Source organism: Peromyscus leucopus, chromosome 3, assembly GCF_004664715.2.
Source record: "Peromyscus leucopus breed LL Stock chromosome 3, UCI_PerLeu_2.1, whole genome shotgun sequence".
In the NCBI taxonomy this organism is placed as follows: domain Eukaryota; kingdom Metazoa; phylum Chordata; class Mammalia; order Rodentia; family Cricetidae; genus Peromyscus; species Peromyscus leucopus.
Genome location: NC_051065.1, coordinates 151,117,057 through 151,130,076, shown reverse-complemented (window position 1 = coordinate 151,130,076; position 13,020 = coordinate 151,117,057).

The window sequence follows — 13,020 nt, the reverse complement described above, 5'->3', positions numbered from 1 at the left end:
GATGCTGGAGAACAGGGGGAAAGTGCCAGGCGGAGCTGGGAGCAGCTGGGCCCCCTGAAAGGAAGAGGCTCTGGGAGTAGAGGGCTTTCAAAGCCCCTCCCGCCTCCCTCTGAGGAAGCTGTTCTTACCCACAGGGCGGACCACCTTGGGAGAGGCTGGCAGGAAGAGCCCTGAGTGTACCACGGCATGGAGGTAGCCTCCAGCTGAGGGGTCAGTCTGCTCCTGGGGAGAGCTGGCCTGTGTGAAAGACATTCCTATGTCAGGGGACAAAGGGCGCTTCCAGGTCACCTGTTCACTGATAGATCTTTGGGGAGCAGTGAGGGGTTGAATTACTGGCTTCATAGGAAGAAAAATTAAATCAAGTTTCCCAGGCGGTGCTTGGGCCTTCTGGCTGCTGGCATCTGCAACTTTTAAGTCCCCACATGTCCTGCTCCTCAGACCAGTTTGAGACCCAGCCCCTGGGTCCCACAGGTCCAGCACTCTGGAGAGCAGAGAGGCCTCGTGGGTCCCAGCAACCTGCTTTGTTCGCAGCCCAGCAATGCGCTGAGCAGGAGCAGGGCAGTGCCCTCCACCTCCCGTTAGAGACGGGCAGGCACCCAAGACTCAGGCCCGAAGCTGTCTCGGGGTTCTGTCCTCACTAACTTGTGTGGAACTGTGCTAACAAAGATAGTAAGGGGTGACCCACAGGTGACGCAAACCCCTCAAAGCCACAGTTTGTCTCTGGACCTGTTTTTTTTTGGTTTTTTTTTTTTAAATTTTTTTTTCTTCTTTTTTCCTTTTTTTTAAAGATTTATTTATTTATTTATTTTATGTAGATGAGTGCTCTATCTGCATATACAACTTTATGCCAGAAGAGGGTTTCAGACTCTATTAGAGGTGGATGTGAGCCACCATGTGGTTGCTGGGAATTGAACTCAGGACCTCTGGAAGAACAGCCAGTGCTCTTAACCGCTGAGCCATCTCTCCAGCCCTGTCTCTGGACCTGTAATCACCATCGAAAGACTTGGTCCTCTGTGAGCTGAGGGCTTTGCAATACAACTCCTACCTGGAACATTTGTCTAGGTGGAAAAAAAAAATTGGGTTGAGGGATGTCGAGACAGGGTTTCTCTGTGTAGCCCAGGCTGTCCTGGAACTCTCTGTGTAGGCCAGGCTGGCCCCAAACTCAGAGAGAGTCCCTGCCTCTGCTTCCCAAGTGCTGGGATTAAAGGAGTGTGCCACCATGCCCAGCCCTCCTTTGTTTTATTTTGATTTTTTATTTTCAGAATTGTAATATAATTAGATAATTTCCCCTTTCTTTTCCTCCCACCAACCCCTTCCGTGTATCCCCTATTGCTCTCTCTCAAATTCATGGCCTCTTTTTATTTAGTTGTCACATACACTCTCTCTCTCTCTCTCTCTCTCTCACACACACACACACACACACACACACAGTCACACAGTCACATTCACACACACACACACACAGTCATACAGTCACATTCACACACACACATACACATTCACACACATTCACACACACACACAGTCATACGCACATTCACACACACACATTCACACACACAGTCACATTCACACACACACACACACACACACACACACACACACACACACTTCCTAAACGCATAAATGAAACCTGCTCAGTCCATATTCTTTCTTTCTTTATTTTTAATTTTTAAATTATTTGTTTATATTTTGAGATTTTAATTATATCATTACCAAAGCCTTCCCTTTCTCCCTCCAAACCCTCCCACATGCCCCCTTGCTCTCTCTCAAATGCATTAATTGCTGTTACATACATATATTCCCACATGCATAAGTACAGTCTGCTCAGTCTGTATAATGTTTCTTGTCTGTGTGTTTTCAAGGCTGATCTGTTCGGTATTGCTAACATGGATGTGGAAAAGCCCAGGAGGCCTCAGCCCTACACCAAGAACTGTGTGTTTTCAAGGCTGATCTGTTCGGTATTGCTAACATGGATGTGGAAAAGCCCAGGAGGCCTCAGCCCTACACCAAGAACTACAGGTAACGATATAATGCGGTCGTCAGGAGATGGCGGCCAGTGAGTGTATGTACATCATTGGTGGTGACAGCCAGTTCCGATATTTCAACGTTCAGAATCAGTTCAAGACTCTTCGCTCACTGTCCGTCCTGATTCGCTGGCATTTTTGACTCTAGTTTTCCAAGTTTCTGCCTCCCAATGTGTAACTAGGTTTTGAAGTTTTCTTTTTTTTCATTTAATTTTTTTTTCATTTTACATACAAACCACAGTTCTCCCTCCTTCCCCTTCTCCTGCTCCCCCCACAGCCTCCCTCCTGCCCCACCTCCCACCCACTCATCATAGAGGGTAAGGCCTCCCTTGGGGAGTCAACACAGGCTGGCATACCAAGTTGGGGCCGGACCAACCCCTCCTGCTGTATCAAGGCTGAGCAAGGCAACCTCCTACTACAGGGAATGGGCGCTAAAAAGCCAGTTCATGTACCCGGGATAAGTCCTGGTCCCATTGCCAGGGGCCCCACAAACAGATCAAGCCACAAAACTGTCACTCACATTCAGATGGCCTAGTTCGGTCCCATGCAGGTTCCCCAGCTGTCAGTCCAGAGTCCTCAATCTCCCACTAGCTCAGGTCAGTGTCTCTGTGGGTTTTCCCATCATGATCTTGACCCCCTTGCTCATATAATTCCTCCTCCCTCTCTTCAACTGAACTCTAGGAGCTCGGTCCAGTGCTTGGCTGTGGATCTCTGAATCTGCTTCCATCAGTCACTGGATGTAGGTTCTATGATGACAATTAGGGTAGTCACCAATCATTACAGGGGTGTGATCAGCCACCCTCTCCACTATTGCTAGGAGTCTTAGCTGGGGTCATCCTTGTGGGTTCCTGGGGATTTCCCTAGCACCAGGTTTCTTCTCCCTAACCCCATAATGGCTCTCTCTGTCAAGATATCTCTTTCATTGCTCTTCCTCTCCATCCCTCCCCCAACTCATCCATTTCGATCCCTCATAAATCTCAAATGGCCGAAAGACATTTAAGGGATTGCTCTACAACCTTAGCCATTAAGGAAATAAAAATCAAAATGACTCTGAGATACCATATCACACCTAACAGAATGGCCAAGATCAAAAACACTGATGACAGCTTATGCTGGAGAGGATGTGGAGCTCTCCTTCATGGTTGGTGGGAGTGCAAACTTGTACAGCCACTCTGGAAATCAGTATGGTGGTTTCTCAGAAAATCGGGAATCAATCTACCTCAAGACCCAGCAATATCACTCTTGGGCATATACCCAAAAGATGCTCAACCATACCACAAGGACACTTGATCAACTATGTTCATAGTAGCATTATTTATAATAGCCAGAACCTAGAAAAAAACCACTCAACCGTAGAAAGGATAAAGAAAATGTGGTACATTTACACAATGGAGTACTACTCAGCAGTAAAAAACAATGACAACATGAAATTTGTAGGCAAATGGATGGAACTAGAAAAAAATCATCCTGAGTGAAGTAACCCAGACCCAAAAAGACAAACATGGTATGTTCTCACTCATAAATGGACATTAGATGCAAAGCAAAGGATAACCAGACTACAATCCACAACCCTAGAGAAGCTAGGTAAAGAGAAGGATCCTAAGAGAGACATGAATGGATAGCCCCAGGAAGGGGAAATAGATGAGATCTCCTGGATAAACTGGGGTGGGGGGTAGAGAAGAGGAGTTGGGGGAAGTTTTGCAGTTCTTATTACCCCTTGAAGTTGTAAAATACGTTGGTTAGCCAGGTGTGGTGGTTCACACCTGTAGTCCCAGCTGCTTGGGAGGCTGATGCAGGAGATTCACCTGAACCCAACAGCTCAAGATCAGCTTGGGCATCACAGTAAGAGCCTCTAGGCTGGAGAAAATAGTGAATGATGGAAATGACGCGGAGACACAGCAGCCAGCTGCGGAGGTAACTGCAGCAGACTGCCCCCTTCCCGGTAGCTACCCAGCTCAAGGTCCACGCACTGGCCATAACAAACAGAGCTAAAGATGGAACTCAGCAAAGAGACAGAAATGTAGCCAGTAATTTTCCTTTCCTTTCTAGCTTCACATATGGTCCCAGTGCCCTTGATTCCAGAACTGTGAGTGACAAATAGTACTGGGTTTTTAGGCTTAGTTGTGTAGAGGGGCAGGCAGTAGAGGAGAGGCCAGGCAGTAGAGGAGAGGCCGGGCAAGAGACAGCTAGCCTGGAGGCCAGCTAACCTCACCCTCAGCAAAATGCTAAAGTCCTCTTTCACATCCAGACTCCAAACTCCCGCTCTAGGGCCCTCTTCACCTTTTTCATAGCCTGGTGACATCCTAGCTCCTTTCTGTTTCCTTCTTGGTGGCTAAGTGATTTAAGTAGGGTTTTCTAGAGGCAAAAATATGAGATCCTCAAAAGGTTGCCACGGGTTCTCCCTGTAGTATCCAGACAGGCCTCAAACTCATAGGCTCAAACCATCCCCCTGCTTCAGCCTTCCAAGTGTTGGGAGGAACACTCCCAAATGTTAGCCAGCATGTTTTCCATGTGATTTTGTGTTGACATGAAGGATGTGGAGTGGTACTGCCCCGCCCCCCCATGACCTGCAGGAGAGTCAGGGCACCTCAGGACCTCAGTGTGTCACTGTGACCTCATTTTATAGGGGAAAACCGGGGGTCTGAGGGAGCTGGTCATCTCACCTCCCACCAGCCAGGCAGAGAGATTCAGGACACTCTGCCTGCCTTAGGGAAAACCTTGTCTGGATTTGCCAAGACTGGAAGCAGTCCCCCACTCTCCTTTCCAGAAGCTATGAGCCTACTGTGGGGGTAAGAAACTCCCGGGCTCTGACACTGTAGATGTGAACTAAGAAGAACTGGAAACCAGAGAACTGTGTGAGGCCAAGTGCTCCCCGTATGTGCTGCATTTAAGTTCAAAGCAGCCAGGAAACCCGTTTCCCATACTAAGGCTGGAGAGAAGGGTGTCCTCTAATGCTGACCTTAACTCTCTACTCCCAGGCTTGCCTTGATAATGATGTCATTTTCCACGCGGTGCTTGGAATCCCAGGATCAAAGCTCCTGAGTCTGTGACAGGTCAAACCCTGGAAAAATGGCCTCCGAGAGCTGAGAGTGTAGCTGGGTAGGAGGGCAGGGGTTGCCATGCTCTTTGTTAGTCTCCCCTTTTCTACCTCCAGAAAGCTATAGAGAGGTGGCCAAAGACCCCCAACAAATCCCAAGACAGGGAGCTCCCTCTAGTGGCCCAATGGGCCCACTTGTTGATGGCCCCAGGAGTCGGTCCAGAAAGGGAAGAGGCAAGAGTTGGATGTCAAGTTGGGCAAAAGAGAGTCTGGCTCACTTTCAGATGGGTAAAGATCAAGGTAGGGACTTGACCACAGATCAAGAGGTCTGGGGTTGTTTGAATGAGAATGGCCTCCACAGGTTTATACACTTGAGTACTTGGTACCCAGCTGGTAGAACTGTTTGGGAAGGATTAGGAGGTGTGGCCTTGTTGGAGGGGGTATGTCAGTATGTCAATGGGGTGGGTTTTGAGGTGCGTCCATGCTCCCTACCATTATGGTCATGGACTCTAACCCTCTGAAACTGTAAGCCCTAAATAAACTCTTTCTTCTATAAGTTGCCTTGGTCATGGTGTCTTCTCACAGCGACTGAAAAGTAACTAAGATAAGGCGTTTGCATGCTCACACAGCAGTGTCCGTCATCATAATCAAGGTGGAAGATTACATACACTGGTCCACTAATTGACCACAGATTAACAAACTGTGGCATAGCCATACAGTGTTAGATGACTCAGCCATAGGAAAGATAGGGCTCCTGGCTGGAGTGCACAGTGGTCCCCTGGAGATGCCAGCATGTGATTCCATCTATGTGACTTTGCTGGAATAGATAAAGTCATGGTGACAGGAAGAAACATGGCAATTGCCAATGGCTGGGAAAGAGTTTCCTAAGCACAGTCTCAGATGAGAATGATTAGAAAGTTCTGGAGAGGAATAAATACATCATAGAGTGAATATACCTAATGCTGCTCAGTTATACACTTAACATTGTTAAAATGGTATAGTTGCTATTATATCTGAAATATGTGAAGAAAATTTAAAACTCAACATTAAAAATAAATCCAACTAGGGGGCCAGAGGGATGGCTTACTCAATAAAATTACCAAATACCACACAAACATGAGGACCTGCATTCAAATCCTGAGCAAACACCTAAGAAACCCAGGCATGGTGGCCCATGCCTGTAATCCCAGCTCTGGAGAAACAGTCGAGGCAGGATGACCGCTGGAGCTCACTAGCCAGTTAGTTCTGTGGAACTGGTGAGCTCCAGACCAATGATAGATCCTGTCTCAAAAACTAAGGTGGAAGGGTGGCTCATGATTCTCTGTAACTCCCATTCTGTGGGATCCAATGCCTTCTTCTGGCTTCTGCAAGCACCAGGTACTCACATAGTACACAGACACACATGCAGGCAAAATACCTATATACATAAAATAAAAATGGATAAATCTTTTGAAAAGAAGATGGAGAGCTGTAGCATGAATCTTAAAAGTTCTTATTAGTAAAATCAAACCCGAGGCGAGTTATTGGGGTCCATGCTGGTAGATCAGAGAGACAGAACAAGCCACAACTATCTCACCTCGCCGGATCCTCAGCTGGTCTTGTCTCCTCAGACTGGAGGCCTCTGAGTCCTCATCCAGAATGGGTCTCAGCTGAATTGCTGCTCAAAAGCCTGAAATCTTAACCAGCCAAAATCTTCTAGTTTCTGGTCCTCACGCCTTATATATCTTTCTGCTTTCTACCACCACTCCCTGGGATTAAAGGCTGGCTTTCTGGGATTAAAGGCGTGTGTCACCATGCTTGGCTATTTACAATGTGGCCTTGAACTCACAGAGATCCAGAGGGATTTCTATCTCTGGAATGCTAGGATTAAAGGTGTGAGTGCCACCATTTTCTAGCCTTTGTATCTAGTGACTGTCTGTTCTCTGACCCCAGATAAATTTATTAGAGTACACAATATTTTGGGGAACACAATACCACCACAGAGAGCCATTGACCTCTCCCCCCACAACACACACACACACACACACACACACACACACACACACACACACACGCACACTGGTGTATGCACCCTCTGCTCAACATGTATACATAACTACACCACACACACATATTTTTTAAAATTCAAAAATCCAATTATAATCTGAGGAAAAGTGTAGCATAAATCTTAAAAGTTCTTATTAATAAAATCAAACCTGAGGCCAGTTATTGAAGTGAACGCTAGAAGATCAGAGATGCAGAATAAGTCACAGCTTCCTCACCTCACCAATTCCTCAGCTGATCCTGTTTCCTCAGACTGGAAGCCTCTCAGTCCTCATCCAGAATGAATCTCAGCTGAACTGTTGCTCCAAAGCCTGAAATCTTAACCAGCCAAATGCTTCTAGTTTCTGGTCCTCACGCCTTATATATCTTTCTGCTTTCTACCATCACTTCCTGGGGTTAAAGGCGTGAGTCACCATGCTTGGCTGTTTCCAGTGTGGCCTTGAACTCACAGAGATCCAGAGGGATTTCTGCTTATGGAATGCTAGGATTAAAGGCGTGTGCTACCACTGCCTATCCTCTATGTTTAACATTGTGGCTGTTCTCTTCTCTGACCCCAGATAAGTTTATTATTGTGCACAATATTTTGGGGAAACACAATACTACCACAGAAAAGCTATGAAAAGCCATTTTCCTGGGGACGATGTATGAATGGCAAACATGGAAACACACTCAGAGGGAAGCATCACTGAAAGAGAACAGCCTAAAACTCAGACAGAACAGGGCACCTGACAGAGGAACACAGATTAAAGCCGGATGGAACCCGTTCCAGCAAGGGTGTGGAGAAGGTGGGTGTCTTTCACCTAGCCACACTGGATACAAGCCTGGGAAGTTTATATGAATTATATTATTATTATTATTATTATTATTATTATTATTTGCAGTACTGGGGATTGGACTCAGGATCTTACACAGGCTAAGTAAGTGCTCTGTCCCCGAGCCACACCCCCAGCCCCAAGCAGTTTCTCAAAAAGCAAAAGAAAGAACTGAACATACATTTACCGTGTGCTCATTTAGTTGCACACCCAGGCATTTATCCCAGAGAAGCGAAAACTTATGCTCGTCTACAAAGCGAAAATGGAAAATTCACAGGCATTCCATTTGTAATTGCCCAAAATAAGAGTCCAGCTTCTCCCAGTGAGCAAATGGTGAAGTAAGCTGTGGTATATGTCCCTCCGCGCTCTGCTACCCATCAAATAGGATGAACCACAAGTGTGCAGCGGTTTCCATGGCTCCTAAGGGCAGTGTGTGGAGAAAAGCCAGCCTCAAATGACCACCAGGTGGAGGGGCTGGGGCCCCCGACTCCATCCTGATGTGCTGTGAAGGTGCGAGCCTTTTAACAACAGCCAAGGCTCCACAAAGTCCCCTGCAACTTGGCAGGGACGGGGGAAGGGACCGGAGGGCAGGTGCACATGTCTACCCAGGCCTGAGGCTGCAGCCAGCCTCACAGCCATAGGACACTCTGCTCGTGTCTCACCAGTGAGCTACCCAGGCCGGATGTGGACATCGCGACCCTCTGGTGCCTTTCTTTTAGGAGTTGATGTGCCTGTGAGCTTGACGGTCAAGGGCTCCGAGAGGAGGCTCGTGTCGAAGTCCCAGGAGTCTCACTTCAACTGTCAGCACGGTGGCGCCTCACTTCGTCACTCACACTGTTCGGAACGGAGCTCACCATCTGTCTTTCCCGACACAACCCTAAGCCTAACGCAAAGCCTAACCCGAACCTGCCTGTATCGTAGGCGACCGGGAAGTGAAGGGCAGACACTCCAGGCGGCCTCCCATGGGACTGCCCCCCTAACTGGAATAGTCTCTGCTGCGCTTAGCCCATCTAGACCCATCCTTCCAGACTCAGGACGTCATCACCATCTGCAGGTCCTGTCCCAAGGCGCTATCCATGTTTCACACAAAATCTTCGGTCCTGAGCTAGGCTGTCACTTGGTGGTAGAGCACACGGGAAGCCCTGGATTCACCCCCCAGCACCTCAAACAAGATGCAATGGCAAAACAAACTTAGGGCTCCGGGTAGCACTCAGTAGGTGCTCTGTACACCTGCTGGCCTTCCGTTGACATTAAACATATGCTAGCTTTTCCTCACTAACCAGAGGGCCAATTCCTTAGCTTACTTCTGCCCAAACTCTCAGGACCCCCTAGCCTGGCTTCCAATTCATTTTAAATCAGCCACTGTGGTGGTATTGTGTTCACCAAAATATTGTGTACTCTAATAAATTTATCTGGGGTCAGAGAACAGACAGCCACTAGATACAAAGGCTAGAAAATGGTGGCACTCACACCTTTAATCCTAGCATTCCAGAGATAGAAATCCCTCTGGATCTCTGTGAGTTCAAGGCCACATTGGAAACAGCCAAGCATGGTGACACACGCCTTTAATCCCAGAAAGCCAGCCTTTAATCCCAGGGAGTGGTGGTAGAAAGCAGGAAGATATATAAGGCGTGAGGGCAAGAAACTAGGAGCATTTGGCTGGTTGATGATTTTGGCTGGTTAAGCATTCAGTCTTTTGAGCAGTAATTCAGCTGAGACCCATTCCGGATGAGGACTCAGAGGCCTCCAGTCTGAGGAGACAAGACCAGCTGAGGATCCGGCGAGGTGAGATAGCTGTGGCTTGTTCTGTCTCTCTGACCTTCCAGTATTCGCCCAATAACTGGCCTCGGGTTTGATTTTATTAATAAGAACTTTTAAGATTCCTGCTACAAGCCACTAACATGGCCAGGCAGCGTTCACCCCTCCAGCCGGATGCTAGTCTTCAGCCCATGGTCAGCTCTTCGGATAACACTGTGGGAGTTCCCTGGAAAAGTTTTCCGTGCACAGGTCCCATTCACCTGGGCCTTCAGTTGCTGGGCAAATGCTCTACTGCTGAACCACACCCCTAGTCCCAAAAGTGTAAATATTTCTGATTTTTATTTGCAGATACTGCCATAGGCCTAGTAGCTGGGTGGAGAGAACACGTTTTAAGTTACTTCCGGGTTATTTGTTCTTGCACAGAGGCCATTTCAGAGGTGAGATGTGACACTGAGCATACACCAGCATTTGCCCCTCACGGAACTGCTGCACCCTTCACGGGGTTACGACCCCTGAGCGGGGACTGAGAGAGACTCTCCGCCCAGTCCCCAGAGGCCCATCGCTGAGCTTTGAAGTTGCTGGCAGTTCCTGAGTTTGCAAGCTGCAGTCTCTTTCTATCCACACCAGATGAAGTCAGCTCCTTAAAACGTGAGCGGCTGCTTCCCACAGCAGGTCCCACGGAGCTCTCGACTTCCAGCTAGGGCAGAGGGTGATGCTCCTTCACGGTCATTTCTGGTAAGATGGATGTCAGCTTGCTGAAGCTGAGTCAAGGGGGATGGCATCCAGCTCTGCCTGTCACCTCCCCACAGCTGGCCACCCCTTCAGTTGATCTAAGGGGAACATGGTGTTGCTCGCTATGGTCACACAGTGCTGGCTGTCCCTGTTGGCCACAGCCAGACTGCTCCAGCTCTAACCCCTCTCACTGCTCGGCATGCTTCATTCACTGGTCACGTGGTCTTGAGGACATGCTGTGTCCCCGCACAGTGTGGGTCCCAGGAACCTCGCTACGGGTAATGACAAAATGAAGAAAGGACAGACACACAGACACATGTACAGAAAAGCTGGGATCAGGTGGGCTGTGCTCACTCTGAGGGAGGAGCTGGAGCACCCCAGGAACTCGTCATGAACGGACACAGAGGTATCGCATACAGCTTAACAAGGAGGCTTCTGGTATACCTCTGAATAAGGAGGCAGGTCTAACTAACCTTGGCAGGAGCCATCTTTGTAGGGGAGCAGTCTTCAGGACATAAGCATCCTAGGGGAGGAGAAAGCACAGCAGAGATTTTCTGCTCACCCTGGTAACATTTGCACTAGGACCAGAGGAAGGCTGCGCCATGGCCCCGAGCCTCACCAGGGAAGGCTTTGCCATGCCCTCGAGTCTCCCCATGGGTCTGAGACACTGGGGTCCTAGACATGGACATGTCCATGTCAAGCAACACACACTCAGGACTTTGCACTCTCCCTACAGGTGGACTGCTCGATGTTTCTAGACCCCTATGTCTCAAAGGAAGAGACAGGACATGGTTATCGCTGAGAACCTTTCCTACTGTTAACAATCTACAATGGGCTTTCTAGCACATAGTCCTGTTCTCACCAGAACTGGCTGCTTGATGACTGGAGATGTGCGCAGTCACTGGGATCCTTCCAGCATGAGGGGAATGGAGCAAATAGCCCGGTTCCACTCACCGGCAAGCACCCCTCTTGGTCCTGTTCTACACCAAGTCTCTGTATCCTGTGCTGTCCTCACGGGGAAACAGAAGTGTGTGCACACTTTCCAGAGGTTTGCCTGAGATGCAAGGGTGCTGAAATGGTGTCCAATTAGCCTGGGCCAACGGGCTCTGGAGAGTGGTGTCTTCTGGGCAGCCTGGGGGAAGGATGAGGATCCTTGCATCAGGAGTTTTTCATGTTCCAGAATACTGGGTCATGGCTGGCTGAGCAGAAGACATAAGCAGGCTGGGAGTGGAGCCAGTCCAGTCAGGGTTGGTATAGAACCATGTTTTTCAAAACAAAAAAATAATCTTCTTATTCCGGGTACATATACATGATATTTGACATTTTATTTATTCATGACCACGCAGTGCGGTGGGGCTAAACACCTACAGTGTTGTAGAAACATCTTCAAAGCTGGACCTCAGACTCGTATTCTCCCTAGTGGGACTGACAGCCCAGAGATCCTCCTGCCTCAGCCTCCCAATGCAGGGATTGCAGGTATGTGCCAGGAGAGTGGGTTTAGGGCCCTCAAAGTACCAACTTCTCTTTCCCTCTCCTCCATTCCTGAAGTGCCTGGGAGTTTGCTTTTCTGTACTTCATGCAGACAGGGTTATATAGTATTTGTCTTTTTGTGTCTGTCCCTTTCACTGAACATAATGTCCTCAGAGTTCGTCGGTGTTGTAGTAGGTGTAAATTTTTTTTTATCATTTTTTTTATGGTGGAGGAAGCGACACTGTACAAGTATGTCACCGTTCATCTCCTGGCCATTGTGGATGATGGTACTGTAAATATGGGTAGGCAGGAATCTCTGAGATTTGCCTTCGGTCTTTTTTTGGGGGGGACATGCATGGGGGTGGGATTGCTGATGTACAGCATGATCCCATGACTGTTTCCTTTTTGAGGTACACTAACAAGCTGCATCCAGAGAAGATGCACGGACTCTCAGAGGCGGGAGTTGAGGTGCCTGGGCTTGGGGTCGGAGGTTTAATCCCTCTGACACTGTAGGGCAGGTGAGTCTCATAGCTGTCCTGAGCCTTACATGTCTTTCTCTAGCACATTTTTATGGACCAGATAGGATCCTTCAGCTGGGTCTTTGGGCTGGCAGGCCAATGACTAAGCAGACTCAAAGTACACTTTATTCACTGCCAGTGTGCAGTGTGGACACTGATCCCCAGAGACCTGCAAAGGACTGGCTTTCTATCTGGCTCCCCATGAGTCTGATGAAACCTCACAGCAGAGGGGCACATGGCCTGACCAAGGCCATTGTGTGTTCTTAGGACTATAGAGGTAGTCATATTAATAACATCTGCTGGGGAGGCTGTGAATGTGTTGCTCTGATTGATTGATAAATAAAACGCTGATTGGCCAGTAGCCAGGCAGGAAGGATAGTGTAGGCAGGATAAGGAGAGAGGAGAATTCTGGGAAGTGGAAGGCTGAGTCAGGAGACACTGCCAGCCGCTGCTGCCATGAGAAGCAAGATGTAAGGCACAAGCCACGTGGCAATTTATAGATTAATAGAAACGGGTTAATTTTTTTTTTTTTTTTTGGTTTTCGAGACAGGGTTTCTCTGTGTAGCTTTGCGCCTTTCCTGGAACTCACTTGGTAGCCCAGGCTGGCCTCGAACTCACAGAGA